Source organism: Protobothrops mucrosquamatus, unplaced genomic scaffold (genome assembly GCF_001527695.2).
Source record: "Protobothrops mucrosquamatus isolate PMUCROS unplaced genomic scaffold, P.Mucros_1.0 scaffold1057, whole genome shotgun sequence".
NCBI classification, from domain to species: domain Eukaryota; kingdom Metazoa; phylum Chordata; class Lepidosauria; order Squamata; family Viperidae; genus Protobothrops; species Protobothrops mucrosquamatus.
Genome location: NW_015387289.1, coordinates 606,176 through 611,847, shown reverse-complemented (window position 1 = coordinate 611,847; position 5,672 = coordinate 606,176).

Below are 5,672 nucleotides of genomic sequence, written 5' to 3'. Positions count from 1 at the left end.
TGATCCCAAAATTTCTGTTGCTAAACATGTGACACATGTGTTAAGTGAATTTTTCCCCCTTTACAACTTCTTGCCACAGTTGTTATGTGAATCACTGCATTTTTTAAGTTAGTAACATGGTTGTTAAGTGAATAATAATAATAATAAAGTTGGAAGGGAACTTGGAGGTCATCTAGTCCAACTCCCTTCTCATGCAGGAAACCCTATACCTTTTAGAGACCGAATGCCCAAACTACAACCCAAAACCCACTTATTTATCTCTGGGTGCCGGGTGGGCATGGCCACCTCGATGTTGCTTGTGGGGAGGGACACCTGTGGAGGCCGAGCAGGGTTAAGGGAGATCCAGAGAGTTTCTGGTGGGTGGAGCAGTGGGCAGGAGGCTCATCCTGTGGGGTGAGGCGAGGTGAGGCAGGGTGGGGGTGCCATTGCCACATAGAAAGGCGAGGTGAGGTGAGGCAGAGGCCGCAGCAGCTTCTGTCTAATACCATCGGCCCCCTCATACAGAAGCCAGCAAGTGCATGGGAGCCAACAGTGTCCCTCAGCAGCCACAGTCTACCAGCTGTCCTGCATCATGGTGAAATGGCCATGGAGCCCCATCAGCGTGGGCAGAGACAGCCCCAGGACAGCTAGAAGGAAGCCCTTGCCTGGTCTGAGCCCCGTCCACTCAATGGCTCTGACGGGGGTGGCTGCTGCTGCTGCTCTGACTGGCCAACCACGCAGGGAAGCAGGAGGAAGTGGAGGGGCAACCGGTGCACGTGATCCACGGCCTTGTCAGGCTGCTGAGGCAGGGCTGACTGCAGAGAGCAAGCAGCCAAGGTGGCTCCAGACCCAGAAGGAGGAGGAGGGGCAGCCGGGGGTCTGGAGCCGCCTTGGCTGCTTGCTGGCCGCAGCCGGCCCTGCCTCAGCAGCCTGACAAGGCAGCGGATCTCATGCACTGGCTGCCCCTCCACCTCCTCCTGCTTCCCTGCGTGGTTGGTCGGTTGGAGCAGCAGCAGCAGCATCTGCCCCCCTCAAAGCCGTCAAGTGGACAGGGTCCAGACTGGGCAAGGGCTTCCTTCCGGCCATCCTGGGTCTGTCTCCCCCCGCACCAATGGGGGTCCATGGCCAGTTCACCATGATGCAGGACAGCTGTCAGGCTGTGGCTGCTGATGGACACTGTCGGCCCCCATGCACTTGCTGGCTTCTGTGTGCGGGGGCCGATCTTCTAGAGTGTTGGCTATTCCTGCCAGCTTAGTGTTGTCTGCAAATTTGATGAGTTCCCCATCTATCCCCTCATCCAAATCATTGATGAAGATGTTGAAGAGCACTGGCCCAGAACAGCGCCCTGGGGCACCCCACTACACACTTCCCTCCATGTAGATGTGGTTCCATTGAGGACCACACACTGAGGACGGTTGGTCAGCCAGCTACGGATCCATCTGGTGGTGATGCTGTCTAACCCACATTTTTCTATCTTCTCAAGTAGCCTACTTGGTCTACTTTATCAAATGCCTTACTAAGTCCAAGTAGATTATATCCATAGCATTCCTCTGGTCCACTAATTTTATCACCTGGTCAAAGAATGCAATAAGATTTGTCTGGCATGATCTGTTTTTGACAAACCCATGTTGGCTTTTGGTAATTACTTTGTTTGCCTCTTGCTGTTTACTGATTCGTTGCTTGATTATCTTTTCCAAGACCTTCCCCATTGACATTGCTTGTAAAAAGGTCACAAAAGCTTATCAGATGATCCTGGGACACTGCAACCATCATAAGTATGAGTCAATTACCAAGCATCCGAATTTTGATCATGTGACCAAGGAGATGCTGCAACAGTTGTAAGTGTTAAAAATAGTCATAAGTAAATTTTTCAGTGAAGTTGTAACTTTGAACGGTCACTAAATGAACTGTTGTAAACCAAGGACCACATGTATACATACACCATGTAGATATGACCAGATTGGAGCTGTCTCTAAATATTGCTAAATAAATAATCGAATCAATAAGACTACATTTTAGTTTTTATGAACTGGACAATTTAACTTGGTAATAGAAATTGTTCCACATCATGCATCTCACAGAGCTGTCTTCGCATTCAAACACACATTCAAACAGACAGTACATTTTGTCATTTCAGGTCTTCCTGAAGTATCATTAAAACTTCCTAGAAATAATAATAATAATAATAATAATAATAATAATAATAATAATAATAATAATAACAACAACAACAACAACAACAACAACAACAACAACAACAACAACTGCAATCCCAAAACAACTGGAGCACCACTTGAACGCCATTAACATTGACAAATTCACCATCAGTCAATTGCAAAAGATGACCTTACTCGGAACTGCTTCCATCCTGCGACAATATCTGCAATATCATCAAACATCCACATCTGCCTATCCCAGATCCTTGGCAAGGACTCAATAGGTAGACAAAAATGCCAAATTCAATCTGAACATTTGGCTGACTCTGCGATGATTAACAACAACAACAACAACAAAAATAATAATAATAAATCAATACATAAATAGAACTCCTTATACCTTGAAACTGGAGACACTAAGTGGTGGGAATGTGCCTATAGCATTCTTGGCTCTCTAGTTACGAACATTTCAAAATTGTGGAAATAATTCAGTCTTAAGAGTTACACTGCTGATCTAAAGTCCTTTTTTCTTGCTGCAACAGCATCCAATATAACTACCAGGCCCGTGTGAAGAAGCCATATTCTTCCTCAAGACACCACTTCAATCTGAATTTGCCTCACAGCAAATCATGCAACTGCTCTGAAGAGCTTATTTGGTTGACTAGTTTGACCTTGTGAAATGAGCAAGCATTAAATTTAGCATTCAGATTGGACTGACATAGTCAATCTGACCCAGCTTTTCAAAAAGGGACATTACTTCAAATTGTTACTTAATCAAAACTCTACACAGCCATTTCCCTTCTTCCAATCTTCTCCCCTAAACGACCCTTTGATTGGGTGATAATAAGAATGTTATATTAGATATTTACCAAAAGTGACTCTATCTTCCTCCCACTGAAATGGCAACAGCAAGACAGCACCAAATCTGAAATGTAGGCCTGTGTACAAAATGTTTGCATGGCTGTAAGGAAAAAAGGTGAACAACTGTATTTCCTTTCTTCAATAAGCAAGTTCCCCAGCCTTGGAAAGGACATTTGGGTAAAATAAAGTGATGTTAAGAAGGAGACAATTGAAAAGTCCTTTTGTGTTTCTGGAACATTAAAGGTAGCACTCTGGGTCTCACATTTGTCTCTGGTTTCTTTCTTTGCTGGTGCACAATGGTTCAGTGATTAAAGACCCCGAGCTTACCAGCTGGAAAGCTGAGAGTCCAGGTTCGAGATCCAATCACCATGCAATGGGGTGAGCGCCCGTCCCTTGCCCCAGCTCCTGCCCAACTAGCAGTTTAAAAGCATGCAAATGCGAGTAGATAAATAGGTACCACTTTGGTGGGAAAGTAACAGCATTCCATGCTCCTTTGGCATATAGTCATGCTGGCCACATGGTTGTCATGTGTCTGATTAACGAAACACTTAAAAGGACTTTCAGGCATATTTTTATCCTAAAAGCATTTATTAAGGTTACAGAGATGTCAGTACGGCATGGTGGAAATGCTTAGATCTGATATTCTTTTCCGTTGCACATACATTCCAGGCATTTTTCCCTCCCCTATTTTGGGGTCATGGTTCACATCTTCCAATTAACTTATAGTTAAATCAGGCAACAGTGAAAGGGGAGGAGAATAAGGAAAGCCCGGGAAAAAGAAACCGGAAGTAAATCACATCTTCCAAGTTAATTGGAAGATGTGAACCATATGACAATGGTCATGAAAATTATCTTTGGATAACACTGGCTCCCTTGGTCAAGAATCGGACATGACTGGAAAGGGAAACCTTTACCTTTTACCTCTTTCATTGCACTGAGAATCTTGATGTTCCAAAGCAAAGTTCCAGAGCTTGAGCAAATGTACTGCTTTGGTTCTCTCTTGGTATTGATGCCCTAGTCCTCTTTAGGGCTTCCTTGTAGATTGTTGACGTCCTCTAATAACTGCATCTTTAAAAAGAAAACATACCTTATGTCTCTCTATGAGTTTTATTTGCCAACTCATAGTTCCTTAAAGCCAAACATCACATTGTAAAAATGCTCTTGGTACCCACTCGTTCACCACAGCTCTCTGTTACACAAGCTCCATCTGCCATTGAAAGAAGTCCCATTAGAAAAGATGCAATTGTGATTGCTTCATTAGGAAGCCCACCTTGTTCCCATTATGAATTGGACTTAAATGATATTTCCTCTAAAGCTACCCCAATCTTTCTCAGCCTACTTGGAATCCTATGTAGGACAGACAGAGTTTCCAGAAGCAATTTAAGAAGAAATCTCTCCACTGCATGTTCCTTTCACCCATATCACCGAGAACTGCAAAGATTGGCAGAAAAAACCTGTAAAATTAACTTTCTGAAGCTGCAGTTTAATTACTGGGTCTATGAAAAGAAGTGAAGCTTTGCCTCAACGAGGCCACTTTGCAGCAAAGGTAATACATGGTGAGCTGTTGGGCGAAGGGCACAGAGCAAGGTTGCTGCTCTTTTCAGTTAGTGTTCTCTTTCCTACTGTTTGCTCTCACTTTAATTTTAGCCCTCAGGATTGAATAATATTGATTGATTGATTGATTGATTGATTGATTGATTGTCCATATACACTCCCCTGAATGTTGAGAAGCTTCTGGTTTCTCTTCAGATCAGATAAATCTTTTGCTTTTTAACTAGAGGAGCTTCTTTCAGAAGCTTTTTTTGCCCACTCCCTTCTTCCTCCTGAGATGAGAGAAGTGGTGATACGCCATTTTGGATCATGGTCACCTGATCAACTGTCTGAATGGCAAGAAATGTAAATCAGCCTCCATCCAGTCTATTTTCAATTCGTGTGTACTCAAGCTCTAAATTTGTGTTTATTTTGGCATGCCTCTCTCTCTCTCTCTCTCTCTCTCTCTCTCTCTCTCTCTCTCTCTCTCTCTCTCTCTCTCTCTCTCTCTCACACACACACACACACACACACACACACACACACAGAGTGTATATGGGTAAGGGAGCTTAGAAGTTGCATTTTGCCTGGATGAACAGTTAATTCCTCCCTCAACGCCACACAAAGAATTACGTGAGGAGTTTTGATTCCAGCATGGTTCAACGTGCATATTAAATGTATTTGATCCCCATCAACATTTAAATAGTTCCAAAAAGGTCCTAATTAGATTTTATTTTTTTTAAATAAAATAAAATAAAATGAATCGAAGAAAAATAATAATGAAAGAATGAGATGTAGAGATTAGATCACCAATAAAGTGGCCAAGTAGCAAAGAAATGGAATAAAAGATTAATTAACATATGAAATTAAGAAAAAAAAGTGTTAGAAGCTTTCAGAAAGGAAGCCAGACAAATATTGAAGGCTAAAGAATTTTCAGTATATGGGGAAGCCAAAATAAAAATAATGATGCTGAGAGGCCTAATATGTCAGTTCCAGACCTTACTAGACTGATTTTTTATAATAATAATTTTATTAAAATACAATTATAATATAAAAAATAAAAATTAATACAAATTAAAAAGAAGGAGAAATAGAAAGTGCAAAAATTAGAAAAAATAGAACAGAGAAAAATTAAGCATATAAGAA